The following is a 23,205-nucleotide window of genomic DNA, read 5'->3' on the forward strand; positions in this document are numbered from 1 at the left end:
CAGCCAGCACTGTCCGAGCTCCCAACACACAGCCAGCACTGTCAGTGCTCCCCCACACACAGCCAGCACTGTCAGTGCTCCCCCAAAGAGCCAGCACTGTCAGTGCCCCCCCCCCCACACAGCCAGCACTGTCAGTGTTCTCCCCACACAGCTAGCACTGTCAGTGCTCCCACCGCACAGCCAGCACTGTCAGTGCTCCCACCGCACAGCCAGCACTGTCAGTGCTCCCACCACACAGCCAGCACTCTCAGTGCTCCCACCCCACACAGCCAGCACTGTCAGTGCTCCCACCACACAGCCAGCACTGTCCGAGCTCCCAACACACAGCCAGCACTGTCAGTGCTCCCCCACACACAGCCAGCACTGTCAGTGCTCCCCCCACAGAGCCAGCACTGCCAGTGCTCCCCCACTTAGCCAGCACTGTCAGTGCTCCCCCCACACATCCAGCACTGTCAGTGCTCCCCCACACACACAACCAGCACTGTCAGTGCTCCCCCACACAGCCAACACTGTCAGTGCTACCCCCACACAGCCAGCACTGTCAGTGATCCCCCACACAGCCAGCACTGTCAGTGCTCTCACCACACAGCCAGCACTGTCAGTGCTCTCACCACACAGCCAGCACTGTCAGTGCTCTCACCACACAGCCAGCACTGTCAGTGCTCCCCCACACAGCCAGCACTGTCAGGGCCCCCCCACACAGCCAGCACTGACTGTGCTCCTCCCACACAGCCATCACTGTCAGTGCTCCCACCACACAGCCAGCACTGTCAGTGCTCGCACACACACAGCCAGCACTGTCAGTGCTAACCCACACAGCCAGCACTGTCAGTGCTCTCACCACACAGCCAGCACTGTCAGTGCTGCCCCACACAGCCAGCACTGTCAGTGCCCCCCACACAGCCAGCACTGACTGTGCACCTCCCACACAGCCAGCACTGTCAGTGCTCTCACCACACAGCCAGCACTGTCAGTGCTCCCACCACACAGCCAACACTGTCAGTGCTCCCACCACACAGCCAGTACTGCCAATGCTCCCACCACACAGCCAGCACTGTCAGTGGTCCCCCCACACAGCCAGCACTATCAGTGCTCCCCCACACAGCCAGCACTGTCAGTGCTCCCCACACAGCCAGCACTGTCAGTGCTCCTCCCACACAGACAGCACTGTCAGTGCTCCCACACACACAGCCAGCACTGTCAGTGCTAACCCACACAGCCAGCACTGTCAGTGCTCTCACCACACAGCCAGCACTGTCAGTGCTCCCCCACACAGCCAGCACTGTCAGTGCCCCCCACACAGCCAGCACTGACTGTGCTCCTCCCACACAGATAGCACTGTCAGTGCTCTCACCACACCGCCAGCACTGTCAGTGCTCTCACCACACAGCCAGCACTGTCATTGCTCCCCCACACAGCCAGCACTCTCAGTGCTCCTCCCAGACAGCCAGCACTGTCAGTGCTCTCACCACACAGCCAGCACTGTCAGTGCTCCCACCACACAGCCAGCACTGTCAGTGCTCCCACCACACAGCCAGCACTGCCAGTGCTCCCACCACACAGCCAGCACTGTCAGTGTTCCCCCCACACAGCCAGCACTATCAGTGCTCCCCCTACACAGCCAGCACTGTCAGTGCTCCCCACACAGCCAGCACTGTCAGTGCTCCCCCACACAGCCAGCACTGCCAGTGCTCCCCACACAGCCAGCACTGTCAGTGCACCCCCCACACAACCAGCACTGTCAGTGCTCCACCCTCACAGCCAGCACTGTCAGTGCTCCCACCACACAGCCAGCAGTGTCAGTGCTCCCCCACAGAGCCAGCACCGGCAGTGCTCCCACCGCACCGCCAGCACTGTCAGTGCACCCCCCACATCCAGCACTGTCAGTGACCCCACCCCACACAGCCAGCACTGTCAGTGCTCCCCACAGCCAGCATTGTCAGTGCTCCCACCACACAGCCAGCACTGCCAGTTCTCCACCCACAGCCAGCACTGAGAGTGCGCCCCACACATCCAGCACTGCCAGTGCTCTCCCACAGAGCTAGCACTGTCAGTGCTCACCCACACAGCCAGCACTGTCAGTGCTCCTCCCACACAGACAGCACTGTCAGTGCTCCCACACACACAGCCAGCACTGTCAGTGCTAACCCACACAGCCTGCACTGTCAGTGCTCTCACCACACAGCCAGCACTGTCAGTGCTCCCCCACACAGCCAGCACTGTCAGTGCTCCCCACACAGCCAGCACTGTCAGTGCTCCTCCCACACAGCCAGCACTGTCTGTGCTCTCACCACACAGCCAGCACTGTCAGTGCTCCCACCACACAGCCAGCACTGTCAGTGCTCCCACCACACAGCCAGCACTGCCAGTGCTCCCACCACACAGCCAACACTGCCAGTACTCCCACCACACAGCCAGCACTATCAGTGCTGCCCCACACAGCCAGCACTGTCAGTGCTCCCCACACAGCCAGCACTGTCAGTGCTCCCCCACACAGAGAGCACTGCCAGTGCTCCCCACACAGCCAGCACTGTCAGTGCTCCCCACACAACCAGCACTGTCAGTGCTCCACCCTCACAGCTAGCACTGTCAGTGCTCCCACCACACAGCCAGCACTGTCAGTGCTCCCCCACAGCCAGCACTGTCAGTGACCCCACCCCACACAGCCAGCACTGTCAGTGCTCCCCACAGCCAGCATTGTCAGTGCTCCCACCACAAAGCCAGCACTGCCAGTTCTCCACCCACAGCCAGCACTGCCAGTGCTCTCCCACAGAGCTAGAACTGTCCGTGCTCCCCCACACAGCCAGCACTGTCAGTGCTCCCACCACACAACCAGCACTGTCAGTGCTCCCCACACAGCCAGAACTGTCAGTGCTCCCACCACTCAGCCAGAACTGTCAGTGCTCCCCCACACAGCCAGCACTGTCAGTGCTCCCCCACACAGCCAGCACTGTCAGTGCTCCAACAACACAGCCAGCACTGTCAGTGCTCCCCCCACACAGCCAGCACTGTCAGTGCTCCCAATACACAGCCAGTACTGTCAGTGCTCCCCGACACAGCCAGCACTGTCAGTGTTCCCTCACACAGCCAGCACTGTCAGTGCTCCCACCACACAGCCAGCACTGTCAGTGCTCCCACCACACAGCCAGCACTGTCAGTGCTCCCCCACACAGCCAACACTTCCAGTGCTACCCCACACAGCCAGCACTATCAGTGCTCCCACCACACAGCCAGCACTGTCAGTGCTCCCCACACAGACAGCACTGGAAATGCTCCCGCCACACAGCCAGCACTGTCAGTGCTCCCACCACACAGCCAGCACAGCCAATGCTCCCACCACACAGCCAGCACTGTCAGTGTTCCCCCCACACAGCCAGCACTATCAGTGCTCCCCCCACACAGCCAGCACTGTCAGTGCTCCCCACACAGCCAGCACTGTCAGTGCTCCTCCCACACAGACAGCACTGTCAGTGCTCCCACACACACAGCCAGCACTGTCAGTGCTAACCCACACAGCCAGCACTGTCAGTGCTATCACCACACAGCCAGCACTGTCAGTGCTCCCCCACACAGCCAGCACTGTCAGTGCTCCCCATACAGCCAGCTCTGGCAGTGCTCCCCCACACAGCCAGCACTGTCAGTGCTCCCACCACTCAGCCAGCACTGTCAGTGCTCCCCGCACAGCCAGCACTGTCAGTGCTCCCACCACACAGCCAGCACTGTCAGTGCTCCCCCACACAGCCAGCACTGTTAGTGCTCCCACCACACAGCCAGCACTTCCAGTGCTACCCCACACAGCCAGCACTGTCAGTGCTCCCCACACAGACAGCAGTGGAAAAGCTCCCGCTAAACTCTGTCTGTGTCTCTGTCTGTGTCGCTGTGTCTGTCTGTGTCTCTCTATCTGTCTCTCTCTCTGTCCCTCTCTCTGTCTCTGCCTGTGTCTCTGTCTCTCTCTGTGTCTCTGTCTGTATCTCTGTCTCTGTCCCTGTCTCTGTCTGTGTCCCTGTCTCTGTCTGCGTCTCTGTCTGTGTCTCTGTGTTTGTCTGTGTCTTAGTCTGTCTGTGTCTCTGTCTATGTCTGTGTCTCTGTCTGTATCTCTGTCTGTGTCTCTGTGTCTGTCTATCTCTCTCTGTGTCTCTGCGTCTGTCTCTGTCTGTGTCTCTCTGTCTGTCGGTCTCTGTGTCTCACTCTCTATCTCTGTCTGTATCTCCGTGTCTGTCAGTGTCTCAGTCTCTGTCTCTATCTGGGGCACATTCTGCTGCACAGACTGTGTTTAGGTGTGAGAAACCCACCCAGCCGATAGGCATTGGGGGAGTCACAAACACCCAGTTGATCGGCAATGGGGGGGAAGCACACACCCAGCTGATCGGCACTGGGGGGAAGCACACACACAGCTGACGGGCCATGGGGGAGTCACACTGAACCAGCTGATCGGCCATGGGAGAGTCACACTGAACGAGTTGATCGGCCATGGGGGATTCACAATGACCCAGCTGATCGGCCATGGGGGAGTCACACAGATCCAGCTCATCGGCCATGGGGGAGTCACACAGACCCAGCTGATCGGCCATGGGGGAGTCACACTGATCCAGCTGATCGGCCATGGGGGAGTCACACCCACCCACCGACAGTCTCTCCTGGTAATGCAGAATGGTAAATCTCTGCCTGTGACTCTGCCTGTATCTGTCCAATTCTCTCTCTTTCTGTGTTTCTGTCTGTGTTTCTGTCTGTTTCTCTGTCTGTGTCTGTCTCTGTCTGTGTCTCTGTCTGTGTCTCTGTCTGTGTCTCTGTGTCGGTCTGTATCTCTCTCTGTGTCTCCGTCTCTGTCTGTGTCTGTATCTCTCTGTGTCTGTGTCCCTGTTGAGTCTATATCAGTGTCTCTACCTGTGTCTCTATCTGTGTCTCTATCTGTATCTCTGTCTGTGTTTCTGTCTGTGTCTCTGGCAGTGTCTCTTTCTCTGTCCGTGTCTGCCTCTGTATCTCTGTCTGTGTCTCTGTCTGTGTCACTGCCTCTGTCTCTGTATGTGTCTCTGTCTCTGTCTGTTTCTGTGTTTGTGTCTCTATCTGCGTCTATGCCTCTGTCTGTGTCTGTCTCTGTATCTCTGTCTGTGTCTCTGTCTGTGTCACTGCCTCTGTCTCAGTCTGTTTCTGTGTGTTTGTCTCTATCTGTGCCTCTGTCTGTGTCTCTGACTCTGCCTCAGTCTGTGTCTATGTCTCTGTCAGTGTCTCTATCTGTGTCCCTGTTTCTGCCTCTGTCTGTGTCTCTGTGTCTGTCTGTGTCTGTGTCTGTCTCTGTATCTCTGTCTGTGTCTCTGTCTCTGCCTCAGTCTGTGTCTATGTCTCTGTCAGTGTCTCTGTCTGTGTCCCTGTTTCTGTCTGTGTCTCCCTGTACCTCTGTCTGTGTCTCTGTGTCTGTCTGTGTCTCAGTCTCTGTCTCTGTCTGGGGCACATTCTGCTGCACAGACTGTGTTTAGGTGTGAGGCACACACCCAGCTGATCGGCAATGGGGGGAAGGACAGACCCAGCTGATCGGCAATGGGGGGGAAGGACAGACCCAGCTGATCGGCAATGGGGGGAAGCACACACCCAGCTGATCGGCAATGGGGGGAAGGACACACCCAGCTGATCGGCAATGGGGGAGGCACACACCCAGCTGATCGGCCATGGGGGGAAGCACACACCCAGCTGATCGGCAATGCGGGGAAGCACACACCCAGCTGATCGGCAATGGGGGGAAGGACAGACCCAGCTGATCGGCAATGCGGGGAAGGACAGACCCAGCTCATCGGCAATGCGGGGAAGCACACACCCAGCTGATCGGCAATGGGGGGAAGGACAGACCCAGCTGATCGGCAATGGGGGGAAGGACAGACCCAGCTGATCGGCAATGGGGGGAAGGACAGACCCAGCTGATGGGCAATGGGGGGAAGGACAGACCCAGCTGATCGGCAATGGGGGGAAGCACACACCCAGCTGATCGGCAATGCGGGGAAGGACAGACCCAGCTGATCGGCAATGCGGGGCAGCACACACCCAGCTGATCGGCAATGCGGGGAAGCACACACCCAGCTGATCGGCAATGGGGGGAAGGACACACCCAGCTAATCGGCAATGGGGGGACAGCACACACCCAGCTGATCGGCAATGGGGGGAAGCACACACCCAGCTGATCGGCAATGGGGGGAAGGACACACCGAGCTGATCGGCAATGTGGGGAAGGACACACCCAGCTGATCGGCAATGGGGGGAAGGACACACCCAGCTAATCGGCAATGCGGGGAAGGACAGACCCAGCTGATCAGCAATGCGGGGCAGCACACACCCAGCTGATCGGCAATGGGGGGAAGGACAGACCCAGCTGATCAGCAATGGGGGGAAGGACAGACCCAGCTAATCGGCAATGGGGGGAAGCACACACCGAGCTGATCGGCAATGGGGGGAAGGACAGACCCAGCTGATCGGCAATGGGGGGAAGGACACACCCAGCTGATAGGCAATGGGGGGAAGCACACACCCAGCTGATCGGCAATGGGGGGAAGTACACGCCCAGCTGATCGGCAATGGGGGGAAGGACACACCCAGCTGATCGGCAATGGGGGGATGCACACTCCCAGCTGATCGGCAATGGGGGGAAGGACACACCCAGCTGATCGGCAATGGGGGGAAGCACACTCCCAGCTGATCGGCAATGGGGGGAAGGACATACCCAGCTGATCGGCAATGGGGGGAAGTACACACCCAGCTGATCGGCAATGGGGGGAAGGACAGGCCCAGCTGATCGTCAATGGGGGGAAGCACACACCCAGCTGATCGGCAATGGGGGGAAGGACAGACCCAGCTGATCGGCAATGCGGGGAAGCACATACCCAGCTGATCGGCAATGGGGGGAAGGACACTCCCAGCTGATCAGCAATGGGGGGAAGCACACACCCAGCTGATCGGCAATGCGGGGAAGCACAGACCCAGCTGATCGGCAATGGGGGGGGGAAGGACACTCCCAGCTGATCGGCAATGCGGGGAAGCACACACCCAGCTGATCTACAATGGGGGGAAGGACACTCCCAGCTGATCGGCAATGGGGGGAAGGACACACCCAGCTGATCGGCAATGGAGGGAAGGACAGACCCAGCTGATCGGCAATGCGGGGAAGCACACACCCAGCTGATCGGCAATGCGGGGAAGCACACACCCAGCTGATCGGCAATGCGGGGAAGCACACACCCAGCTGATCGGCAATGGAGGGAAGGACACACCCAGCTGATCGGCAATGCGGGGAAGCACACACCCAGCTGATCGGCAATGGGGGGAAGCACACACCCAGCTGATCGGCAATGGGGGGAAGCACACACCCAGCTGATCGGCAATGGGGGGAAGGACAGACCCAGCTGATCGGCAATGCGGGGAAGCACATACCCAGCTGATCGGCAATGGGGGGAAGGACACTCCCAGCTGATCAGCAATGGGGGGAAGCACACACCCAGCTGATCGACAATGCGGGGAAGCACAGACCCAGCTGATCGGCAATGGGGGGGGGAAGGACACTCCCAGCTGATCGGCAATGCGGGGAAGCACACACCCAGCTGATCTACAATGGGGGGAAGGACACTCCCAGCTGATCGGCAATGCGGGGAAGCACACACCCAGCTGATCGACAATGGGGGGAAGGACAGACCCAGCTGATCGGCAATGCGGGGAAGCACACACCCAGCTGATCGGCAATGGGGGGAAGGACAGACCCAGCTGATCGGCAATGGGGGGAAGGACAGACCCAGCTGATCGGCAATGCGGGGAAGCACACACCCAGCTGATCGGCAATGGGGGGAAGGACAGACCCAGCTGATCGGCAATGCGGGGAAGCAAACACCCAGCTGATCGGCAATGGGGGGAAGGACACACCCAGCTGATCGGCAATGCGGGAAAGGACACACCCAGCTGATCGGCAATGGGGGATGCACACACCCAGCTGATCGGCAATGGGGGGAAGCACACACCCAGCTGATCGGCAATGGGGGGAAGCACACACCCAGCTGATCGGCAATGCGGGGAAGGACACACCCAGCTGATCGGCAATGGGGGGAAGCACACACCCAGCTGATCGGCAATGGGGGGAGTCACACCCAGCTGATCGGCAATGGGGGGAAGCACACTCCCAGCTGATCGGCATTGGGGGGAAGCACACACCCAGCTGATCGGCAATGGGGGGAAGCACACACCCAGCTGATCGGCATTGGGGGGAAGCACACACCCAGCTGATCGGCAATGGGGGGAAGCACACACCCAGCTGATCGGCAATGGGGGGAAGCACACACCCAGCTGATCGGCAATGCGGGGAAGGACACACCCAGCTGATCGGCAATGGGGGGAGTCACACCCAGCTGATCGGCAATGGGGGGAAGCACACTCCCAGCTGATCGGCATTGGGGGGAAGCACACACCCAGCTGATCGGCAATGGGGGGAAGCACACACCCAGCTGATCGGCAATGGGGGGAAGCACACACCCAGCTGATCGGCAATGCGGGGAAGGACACACCCAGCTGATCGGCAATGCGGGGAAGGACACACCCAGCTGATCGGCAGCGGGGGGAAGCACACACCCAGCTGATCGGCAATGCGGGGAAGCACACTCCCAGCTGATCGGCAATGGGGGGAAGGACACACCCAGCTGATCGGCAATGCGGGGAAGGACAGACCCAGCTGATCGGCAATGCGGGGCAGCACACACCCAGCTGATCGGCAATGCGGGGAAGCACACACCCAGCTGATCGGCAATGGGGGGAAGGACACACCCAGCTAATCGGCAATGGGGGGACAGCACACACCCAGCTGATCGGCAATGGGGGGAAGCACACACCCAGCTGATCGGCAATGGGGGGAAGGTCACACCGAGCTGATCGGCAATGTGGGGAAGGACACACCCAGCTGATCGGCAATGGGGGGAAGGACACACCCAGCTGATCGGCAATGCGGGGAAGGACAGACCCAGCTGATCAGCAATGCGGGGCAGCACACACCCAGCTGATCGGCAATGGGGGGAAGGACAGACCCAGCTGATCAGCAATGGGGGGAAGGACAGACCCAGCTGATCGGCAATGGGGGGAAGCACACACCGAGCTGATCGGCAATGGGGGGAAGGACAGACCCAGCTGATCGGCAATGGGGGGGAAGGACACACCCAGCTGATAGGCAATGGGGGGAAGCACACACCCAGCTGATCGGCAATGGGGGGAAGGACACGCCCAGCTGATCGGCAATGGGGGGAAGGACACACCCAGCTGATCGGCAATGGGGGGATGCACACTCCCAGCTGATCGGCAATGGGGGGAAGGACACACCCAGCTGATCGGCAATGGGGGGAAGCACACTCCCAGCTGATCGGCAATGGGGGGAAGGACATACCCAGCTGATCGGCAATGGGGGGAAGTACACACCCAGCTGATCGGCAATGGGGGGAAGGACAGGCCCAGCTGATCGTCAATGGGGGATGCACACTCCCAGCTGATCGGCAATGGGGGGAAGGACACACCCAGCTGATCGGCAATGGAGGGAAGGACAGACCCAGCTGATCGGCAATGCGGGGAAGCACACACCCAGCTGATCGGCAATGCGGGGAAGCACACACCCAGCTGATCGGCAATGCGGGGAAGCACACACCCAGCTGATCGGCAATGGAGGGAAGGACACACCCAGCTGATCGGCAATGCGGGGAAGCACACACCCAGCTGATCGGCAATGGGGGGAAGCACACACCCAGCTGATCGGCAATGGGGGGAAGCACACACCCAGCTGATCGGCAATGGGGGGAAGGACAGACCCAGCTGATCGGCAATGCGGGGAAGCACATACCCAGCTGATCGGCAATGGGGGGAAGGACACTCCCAGCTGATCAGCAATGGGGGGAAGCACACACCCAGCTGATCGGCAATGCGGGGAAGCACAGACCCAGCTGATCGGCAATGGGGGGGGAAGGACACTCCCAGCTGATCGGCAATGCGGGGAAGCACACACCCAGCTGATCTACAATGGGGGGAAGGACACTCCCAGCTGATCGGCAATGCGGGGAAGCACACACCCAGCTGATCGACAATGGGGGGAAGGACAGACCCAGCTGATCGGCAATGCGGGGAAGCACACACCCAGCTGATCGGCAATGGGGGGAAGGACAGACCCAGCTGATCGGCAATGGGGGGAAGGACAGACCCAGCTGATCGGCAATGCGGGGAAGCACACACCCAGCTGATCGGCAATGGGGGGAAGGACAGACCCAGCTGATCGGCAATGCGGGGAAGCAAACACCCAGCTGATCGGCAATGGGGGGAAGGACACACCCAGCTGATCGGCAATGCGGGGAAGGACACACCCAGCTGATCGGCAATGGGGGATGCACACACCCAGCTGATCGGCAATGGGGGGAAGCACACACCCAGCTGATCGGCAATGGGGGGAAGCACACACCCAGCTGATCGGCAATGCGGGGAAGGACACACCCAGCTGATCGGCAATGGGAGGAAGCACACACCCAGCTGATCGGCAATGGGGGGAGTCACACCCAGCTGATCGGCAATGAGGGGAAGCACACTCCCAGCTGATCGGCATTGGGGGGAAGCACACACCCAGCTGATCGGCAATGGGGGGAAGCACACACCCAGCTGATCGGCATTGGGGGGAAGCACACACCCAGCTGATCGGCAATGGGGGGAAGCACACACCCAGCTGATCGGCAATGGGGGGAAGCACACACCCAGCTGATCGGCAATGCGGGGAAGGACACACCCAGCTGATCGGCAATGTGGGGAGTCACACCCAGCTGATCGGCAATGGGGGGAAGCACACTCCCAGCTGATCGGCATTGGGGGGAAGCACACACCCAGCTGATCGGCAATGGGGGGAAGCACACACCCAGCTGATCGGCAATGGGGGGAAGCACACACCCAGCTGATCGGCAATGCGGGGAAGGACACACCCAGCTGATCGGCAACGCGGGGAAGGACACACCCAGCTGATCGGCAACGGGGGGAAGCACACACCCAGCTGATCGGCAATGCGGGGAAGCACACTCCCAGCTGATCGGCAATGGGGGGAAGGACACACCCAGCTGATCGGCAATGGGGGGAAGCACACACCCAGCTGATCGGCAATGGGGGGAAGCACACTCCCAGCTGATCGGCAATGGGGGGAAGCACACACCCAGCTGATCGGCAATGGGGGGAGTCACACCCACCCACCGATAGTCCTGGTCATGCAGAATGGTAAATCAGGGTGAGGCTGGCTGGGGAGGGTCAGTTTTACCGGCAGTGCGAGGAGAGAGATGCCGAGTGTGTGGGGTTTCCTCTCAGGGTTTAATAAATTGAAGAATTGAACGAACTGGAACTTTCAGCACATTTTTCAACTGCTGCCTGAACTGAATCTGTGTCACGGCGTAAATCGCAGTGTTTGTGCAGCAACTCAGGAGCTGCAGCATGAAGCCCAATTCCAGAACATAATAATCTAACCATACAGAGTCATACCCCAGAAACCACATCCGGCTCCATATAGAATAAACCATTACCGTTGACCATAACAGGATGAAGTTGGCGGAGATAATGAAGAGTAACATGATGGATTTGCTCCGACTCTCCATCTCTGGGTCTCTGGCACTGTGCCCACTGCTGTAAGCCCGGAGTCTCCTGCGGGCCCTGCTGCTCAGGACAATGTGTCTGACGGTGAGAACATTGAGCAGCAGAATCAGGACGAATGGAACACACGGGGTTAGAATGTGGTGGAGGAACTCGATTGGTCCCCAGACCGGAGAGAACATAACACCCTCTGTGACATCACAAAACCAGGGGTTGTTCCACAGCCGATACCCACCGGCCAGCATCACCCCCCAGGAATTGTCCTTCAGACAGCTCAGCACAGCCACTGTTCCCAGAACCACAGCCGCCGCTTTCTCGCTGCAATATTTACTTTTCAGCCTCGGGCAACAAATGGCCACAAATCGGTCAAAGGTGAAAGTGACGGTGAACCAGACAGAACAGTCAGTGGCTGCATAAAGCAGGGCGGCGTGGATATTACACACGGGGATGGACCGCAGGAAAATAAACTGTTCAATAAAAACAATGGGAATGTGTCTGAATATCAGGTCGAGAATCACGACCAGGAGATCCCCCACTGCCATGGCCAACAGGTAACAAGTCACACATTTGGACAGCCCACAGTTTCTTCTCTTCAGGACCACAATTGTGATGAGGTTCACTGTGAGGGAGGGAAATACACAATGAAATTATACATCAGCCTGGGAAAGACATCACAAGTATGGTCGGCGAGGTGTTGAGGGAGTCAAATAAATTACAAATACACACACAGGCACACACATACAGAGAACGTAACACTCACACACACACACACACACTCACAGAGACAGTAACACACACACACTCACAGAGACAGAGACACTAACACACTCACACACACACATAGAGACAGTAACACGCTCACACACACACTAACACACACACACAGACAGAAACACACTCACACACACACTAACACACACACACACACATACAGAGACAGTAACACACACACACACAAACTAACACACTCACTAACACACTCACACACAGACAGTAATACACTCACACACACACTCACACACACACACTAACACACTCACACAAACACAGGCACTAACACACACACACTGACACACTCACACACAGACAGTAATACACTCACACACACTAACACACACACTAACACACTCACACACAGACAGTAATACACTCACACACACTAACACACACACTAACACACTCACACACAGACAGTAATACACTCACACACACACATACAGATACTAACACACAAAATAACACACACACACACTAACACACTCACACACAGACAGTAATACACTCACTCACACACAGACTCTAACACACTCACAAACACAGACACTAACACACACACAGACACTAACACACAGACAGTAATACACTCACACTCACACAGACACTAACACACTCACACACATATACAGAGACAGTAATACACTCACACTTACACAGACACTAACACACGCTGACACACACAGACAGAGACAGTAATACCCTCACACTCACACAGACACTGAACCACACACATGCATACAGTAACACACTGACATACACACAGACAGAGACGGTAATACACTCACACTCACAGACACTGACACACACTCACACACACATCCAGAGGCAGTAATACACTCACACACACATAGACACTAACACACACATATACACATACAGAGACAGTAATACACTCACACACACATACAGAGACAGTATTACACACACACTCACACATACAGAGACAGTAAAACACTCACACACAGACTAACACACTCACACACTCACATACAGAGACAGTAAAACACTCACACAGACACTAACACACTCACACACTCACGCACACATACAGTATTACACTCACACACACAGGCAGATACAGTAATACACTCACACTCACACAGATACTAACACACACACACAGTAATGTACACACACGCACAGACAGAGACAGTAATGCACTCACACAGAGACTAACACACTCACACACACATATACAGAGGCAGTAATACACCCTCACACACAGACACTACACACTCATACACACTCATACAGAGACCGTAATACACTCACACACACACATGCAGAGACAGTAATACACTCACACAGACACTAACACACTCACACACACACATACAGAGACAGTAATACACTCACACTCACACATACAGAGACAGTAATACACTCACACTCACACAGACACTAACACACTCACACAGTGACAGTAATATACTCAGGCACAAAGGCACTAATACACACTCACAGAGACACTAATGCACACACTCACGCAAACAGACACAACGACACACACTCACTGACACTGATACACAAAGACAAACACTCACAGAAACAGAGGCACTAATACACACGCTCAAAGACACACAGAGACACTAATACACACACTCATAGACACGCAGATACACTAATACAAACTCACAGACACACACAGACACTTATACACACACACAGACAATAATTCACACACACACAGACACATAGAGAAATAAATATACACACCCACAGACACACACTGACACTAATACACACACACGGACACAGAGAAAGAAATATACACACTCACAGACACACATTGACACTAATACACACTCATACACACACACTGACACTGATAAACACACTCACCGGCACAGAGACAATAATACACATACTCACACACAGACTCGAATAAACACTCACAGACAGACTGCGACACTAATACACACACTCACACACAGATACACTAATACACACAATCACTGACTCACACAGACATTAATACATACACACACAGACACAGAGAGACACGAATACACACACACAGAAACTAATAGACACACACACAGCCGCACACAAAGACTCTAATACACACATTCACTCACACACACAAATACACACACTCTCAGACACACAGATAGAACATAGAACATTACAGTGCAGTACAGGCCCTTCAGCCCTCGATGTTACGCCGACCAGTAGATAGACTAATACACAAGCACTGACACGCAGATACACTAATACATACTCACAGGCACACACACATGCACAGTAATACACACAAACACTAATGCACACACACACACAGACAGTAATACACACACTCACAGGCACACACAGGGACACAAATACACACACTCACAGACACACAGATAGACCCTAATACACACACTCACTCACACACACAAAGACACCAATGCGCACAATCTCACACACAGATGCACTAATACACATCCACTCACAGACCTAAACAAAGACTCTAATACACACACTCACACACAGACACTAATGCACACACAGATACACTAATGCACACACTCACAGACAAACACACAAACAGCAATACGCACACTCACACACAGAAACACTAATACACACACTCACACAAAACAGACACACACAGGGACACTAATTCACACTCACAGACACAGAGACACGAATACACACACACTCACACAGAGACAATAATACACACACTCACAGACACAAACACAGACATTAACACACACACTCACACACATAGACACTAATACACACACACAGAAAGACACAGACAGAGGCACGAATACAGAAACTCATAAACACACACAGCCACACACAGATACACTAATGCACACACACAGACATACACAGACACTAATACACACAATCAATGACACACAGAGACACTAATACACACACTCACTGACAAGCAGATACGCTAATACATACTCAGACACACACACACACGCACACACTAATACACACACAAACAGACACTCACAGACACACACACACGCACACTAATACACACACTCTCACACACTAGACACTAATCCACACGCACACACAGACGCTAATACACACACTCACTGACACATAGAGACAGTAATATACACACTCAGAGACACAGACACAATAATACACATATTCACCCACAGGCACTAATACACACTCACAGACTCACAGATACACTAATGCACACTCACAGACACACACAGACACGAATACACAAACACACAGGCGCACTAATACATACACTCACAGTCACACACAGACACTAATACACACACTCACAGACACCCAGAGACACTAATTCACACACACACTGACACACAGAGACACTAATGTACACACTTACAGATCCAGAGACACAAAACTCACACACACAGACACACACCCACGCACACTAATACACACACTCTCACACACAAGCACTAATTCACACACTCACTGACACACATAGACACTAATCCACACGCACACACAGACACTAATACACACACTCACTGACACATGGAGACAGTAATATACACACTCAGAGACACAGACACAATAATACACATACTCACCCACAGGCATTAATACACACTCACAGACTCACAGATACACTAATACACACTCACAGACACGAATACACAAACACACAGGCGCACTAATACATACACTCACAGTCACACACAGACACTAATACACACACTCACAGACACCCAGAGACACTAATTCACACACACACTGACACACAGAGACACTAATGTACACACTTACAGATCCAGATACACAAAACTCACACACACAGACATACACAGATACATTGATAGATAAATTGAAACACACAGGGACACTAATATACACAATCACACACACACACTAATGCACACACTCACAGACATACAGAGACACTAATACACTATCTGACTGACACATAGATACACTAATATACACACTTACATAGACAGAGACACTAAAACACACACACAGATACAATGATACACACATAGGGACAGTAATAAACACAATCACAGACTCACACAGACACTAGCACTCACACACACACGCATAAACACTAATACACACACTCACAGACACACACAGAGACTCTAATACATACACTCACAGACTCACACAGACAGTAGCACACACACTCACAGACAAACAGAGACACCAATACACACACTCACACACACAGAGACACTAATACATACACTCACAGACTCACACAGACAGTAGCACACACACTCACAGACACACAGAAACACTAATACACCCACTCACAAACACACAGAGGCACTAATACACACACTCACAGACACACAAATACACACAGTTACATACACACAGAGACACTAACACACTCTCAGACACAGAGACACTAATACACACACTCACAGACACACAGAGACACTAATACACACACTCGCAGGCACAAATACAGACAATCACAGACACACAGAGACACCAACACACAGTCGTAGACACACAGAGACGCTAATACACACACTCGCAGACACACAAATACACACACGCACATACACACAGAGACACTAACACACACTCTCAGACAAACAGAGACACTAATACACACACTCACAACCACATAGAGACACTACTACACACACTCACAAACACACAGAGATACTAATACTATATTCAAACTCAAACAAACCATAATACACACACTCATACACACATACAGACACTAATACACACACATACAATCACACACAGACACAAATTCACAGAGAGACTAATACACACAGTCACAGATACACAGGCAATGCTACACACACTCAGAGACACACACATACGCTAATACAGACACTCACAGACACACATAGACACTAAAACACACACATACACAGAGACACTGATCCACACAGACACACAGACACTCGTATTCTGTACACACGCACTCACACACAGAGACACGAGTACTCACACACACACTAATAGAGACACTCACACTCACAGACACTAAGACACTCACACACCCAAACACAGGCACTAATGCACACCTTCTCACACACACAGACATTCACTAATAAATACAGAAACACAGACACACACAGACTCTAATACACACATTCACAGGCACACATAGAGACATCCATCCACACACCCACAGGCACATGGAGACTCTAATGCACACACTCACACACACACACACACACACAGACACTGTCATGTGCGAGTACCTATAAGAAATGGGTGTTTATAAATGGGTGTGTATATAAATATCTATAGTGAAGTACCTTTTAGAAATGGGTGGTTTTTACTGCAGTGATGTCAGAGAGTGGGTGGAGATGGGCTGGCTGTCAGCTTTTTACTTTCGTTTTGGCTGTTTGCTCCAGGGTGTGTTTTAGATTTGTTTTCAGTGTTGGAGCTGAAGCCAGACAGAGCAGGTGTACTGTTGATCTCTCTGCCATGAGAAACTATCTCTTGATCATTTGGTGAATTCAGAATTATAAATGTTCTCAGTAGTGAATGTAAACCTAACGTCCCTCTGGTAAAATGTGTCTGAAGTCTTCTGGATGTCAAAAGGACAGCTTACGGATTACTTAGTGTTGTATTCTTTGGGGGTTGAATTTGAATTAATGGTTCCTAAGTTGTTCACTGTATGTTTTAAAAAGGTTAACTTGAGCTGATAGAATAAACATTGTTTTGCTTCGAAAAATACTTTTCCATTTCTGCTGTACCACACTGTAGTGTGGGCCATGTGCTCCCCATAACACAATCTATTAAAATTTGTGGGTCAGGGAAACACCAAGATACACTTTGGGGTTCTCTAAACCCTGGCCCATAACACAAATACACACACTCACAGACACACAGAGACACTAATACACACACTCACATACACACAGAGACACTAACACACACTCACAGGCACACAGAGACACTAATACACACACTCACAGACACACAAATACACACACTCACATACACACAGAGACACTAACACACACACTCGCAGACACACAAATACACACACTCACATACACACAGAGACACTAACTCACGTTCGCAGACACACAGAGACACTTATACACACACTCGCAGGCACACAATTACACACACTCACATACACACAAAGACACACACTCACAGTCACACAGAGACACTAATACACACATTCGCAAACACACAGAGACACTGACACACACACTCACAGTCACGCAGAGACACGAATATTCACACACTCTCCCAGACACTAAGACAGACACTCACTGACACACAGAGACACTAATATACCCAGTCTCAGATACACACAGAGACACTAATCAACACACTCACACAACTCAGACACTAATGCACACACTCACACACACACAGACACTAATATACACACACAGGCACACACATGCACTAATGCACAAACTCAAAGACACACACACAGACACTAATACACACACACAGAGAAACTAATACAACCACTCACACAGACACTAATACACACACACACTGACATGCAGGTACACTAAAACACACACTCACACAAACACAGACACGAACGCACACACACACACAGACACTAATACATACACACAGACACACACAGACACACACATATACTAATGCACAAACTCAAATACACACACAGAGACACTAATACACACACACAGACACACAGAGACACGCATACACCACTCACACACAGACACTAATACACTCACTCACTGGCACGCAGATGCACTAAAACACACTCTCGCACAACACACAGAGACACTAATACACACACGCACACACACGCACGTATAGTAATACACACACTCAAAGACACAGACAGACACTAACACACAAACTCACAAACACACACAACCACACACATACACTAATGCACAAACCCAAAGACACACACAGAGACACAGACACACACACACACAGACACACTAATACACTCACTCACCGACACATAGATACACTAATACACACTTACAGACACACATACAGTCACGAATACACACACTCACACACATAGAAAGTAATACACGGATTGGAAATTAGCAAACGTGACACCACTGTTTAAAAAAGGAGGTAGGGTGAAAGCGGGTAATTATAGGCCAGTGAGCTTAACTTCGGTAGTAGGGAAGATGCTGGAATCTATCATCAAGGAAGAAATAGCGAGGCATCTGGATGGAAATTGTCCCATTGGGCAGATGCAGCATGGGTTCATAAGGGGCAGGTCGTGCCTAACTAATTTAGTGGAATTTTTGAGGACATGACCAGTGCGGTAGATAACGGGGAGCCAATGGATGTGGTATATCTGGATTTCCAGAATACAATTGACAAGGTGCCACACAAAAGGTTACTGCATAAGATAAAGATGCATGGCATTAAGGGGAAAGTAGTAGCATGGATAGAGGATTGGTTACTTGATTGAAAGCAAAGAGTGGGGATTAATGGGTGTTTCTCTGGTTGGCAATCAGTAGCTAGTGGTGTCCCTCAGGGATCAGTGTTGGGCCCACAATTGTTCACAATTTACATAGATGATTTGGAGTTGGGGACAAAGGGCAATGTGTCCAAGTTTGCAGACGACACTAAGATGAGTGGTAATGCAAACAGTGCAGAGGATACTGGAAGTCTGCAGAGGGATTTGGATAGGCTAAGTGAATGGGCTAGGGTCTGGCAGATGGAATACAATGTTGACAAATGTGAGGTTATCCATTTTGGTAGGAATAACAGCAAAAGGGATTATTATTTAAATGATAAAATATTAAAACATGCTGCTGTGCAGAGAGACCTGGGTGTGCTAGTGCATGAGTTGCAAATAGTTGGTTTACAGGTGCAACAGGTGATTAAGAAGGCAAATGGAATTTTGTCCTTCATTGCTAGAGGGATGGAGTTCAAGACTAGGGAGGTTATGCTGCAATTGTATCAGGTGTTAGTGAGGCCACACCTGGAGTATTGTGTTCAGTTTTGGTCTCCTTACTTGAGAAAGGACGTACTGGCACTGGAGGGTGTGCAGAGGAGATTTACTAGGTTAATCCCAGAGCTGAAGGGGTTGGATTACGAGGAGAGGTTGAGGAGACTGGGACTGTACTCGTTGGAATTTAGAAGGATGAGGGGGGATCTTATAGAAACATATAAGATTATGAAGGGAATAGATAGGATAGATGCGGGCAGGTTGTTTCCACTGGCGGGTTAAAGCAGAACTAGGGGGCACAGCCTTAAAATAAGGGGAAGTAGATTTAGGACTGAGTTTAGGAGGAACGTCTTCACCCAAAGGGTTGTGAATCTATGGAACTCCTTGCCCAGTGAAGCAGTAGAGGCTCCTTCACTAAATGTTTTTAAGATAAAGATAGATAGTTTTTTGAAGAATAAAGGGATTAAGGGTTATGGTGTTCGGGCCGGAAAGTGGAGCTGAGTCCACAAAAGATCAGCCATGATCTCATTGAATGGTGGAGCAGGCTCGAGGGGCCAGATGGCCTACTCCTGCTCCTAGTTCTTATGTTCTCACAGACACACGCTGGCACTAATACACACTCACAGGCTCAAAGAAACACTAATACACACTCGCAGACACACAGAGACACTAATACACACTCACAGAAACACATACAGACACTAATACACACACACAGACCCTAATACACCCACTCACAGACACAAACTGGCACTAATACACACCGACATTAACACACACACACCAGATACTAGTACACACTCTAACGATGCACAGAGACAGTAATATACACACTCAGAGACACAGGTAGACTCGAATGCATACACTCACACACAGCGACACTAATACACACAGTCACACACACATGCACTAATACACGCACTAACACACACACACATAAACTAATACACACACTCACTGATACACAGAGACAACAATATACACACTCACAGACACAGGGAGATTGTAATGCACACACACAGACACACAGAGACACTAATACACACACTCACAGACACAAGCAGACACTAATACACACACCACACATACACTAATACACAGACACTAATACACAGACTCACAGTCACACGCAGACACTAATACACACACTAACACACAGAGACACTAATACACATTCACAGACACACAGATACACTAATACACCAACTCACACACAGAGAGGCACTAGTACACAGCTCACAGACTGACAGAGACACTAATACACAAACACACACACATTAATAGAGACACTCACACACATAGCCACTAATGCACTCACACAAACAGACACTAATGCACACATTCTCACACGCACTCAGACACACACAGACACGAATACACACATTCACACACACAGAGACACTAGTACACACACTCACACACACAGAGACACTAGTACACACACTCACTGACACATAGATACACTAATACACACTCACAGACACACATACAGACACTAATACACACACTCACATACACAGACAACAATACACGCACTCACATACACAGACACTAATACACGCACTCACAGACAGACAGACACTGGCACCAATACACACATACACACTCACACACACAGACACTAATACACACACTCACAAACTCACACTGGCACTAATACACACACACATACACTAACGCACAGACACAGATAGGAATACACACACAGTGATACACAGAGACAATAATATACACACTCACAGACACAGGGAGACTCTAATGCATACACTCACACACACACACAGCGACACTAATACACACACAGAGACACTAAGACACATTCACAGACACACATATACACTAATACAGACACTCACACACAGAGAGACACTAGTACACAGCTCACGGACCGACAGAGACATTAATACACAAACACACACACACTAATAGAGACACTCACACACATAGACACTAATGCACTCTCACACACAGTCTAATGCCCACATTCTCACACACACACCGACACTCACAGATACACTAATATACACAGAAATACAGACACACACAGACTCTAATACACACACTCAAACGTCCCTCCACACACACACCACCCTCCACACACACACTACCCCCTCGACAGACACTACCCCCCCCACACACACTAACCCCCTCAACCACAGACATACTAACCCCCACAGACACTAACCCACCCCCACACACACTAACCCCCCACACACACACCCCCCCACCCCAGACATACTAACCCTCCCACACACACACTAACCCACCCACACACACACTAACCCCCCCCACACACACACTAGCCCCCCCACACACACACTAACCCCCCCACACACACACTAACCCTCCCTCACACACACTAACCCCTCCACACGCACTAACCCCTCCACACACTGACCCCACCCCACACACACTGACCCCCTTCCACACACCCACTAACCCCCCCACACACACTAACACCCCCACTCATACTAACACCCACACACACTGTTCACCCTCCCACCCACACACACTAAACCACACCCACACACCCTGACACACACTCATCCCCCCACGTACACACTAACCCCCCACACACACTCCCCCACCCCACACACACTAACCCCCCACACACACACTCCCCCACCCCACACACACTAAATCACCCCCACACACCCCACACACACTAACCCCCCCCCACACAAACTAACCCCCACCACACACACACTAACCCCCCGCACACACACTCCCCCACCCCACACACACTAACCCTCCCACACACATTCCCCCACCCCACACACACTAACCCCCCAAACACACACTCCCCCACCCCAGACACACTAACCCCCCACACACACACTCCCCCACCACACACACACTAACCCCCCACACACACACTAACCCACCCCACACACACTAACCCCCCACACACACACTAACCCCCACCACACACACACTAACCCCCCCACACACACACTAACCCCCACCACACACACACTAACCCTCCCACACACACACTA

This window comes from Scyliorhinus torazame, chromosome 5, assembly GCF_047496885.1.
Source record: "Scyliorhinus torazame isolate Kashiwa2021f chromosome 5, sScyTor2.1, whole genome shotgun sequence".
NCBI classification, from domain to species: domain Eukaryota; kingdom Metazoa; phylum Chordata; class Chondrichthyes; order Carcharhiniformes; family Scyliorhinidae; genus Scyliorhinus; species Scyliorhinus torazame.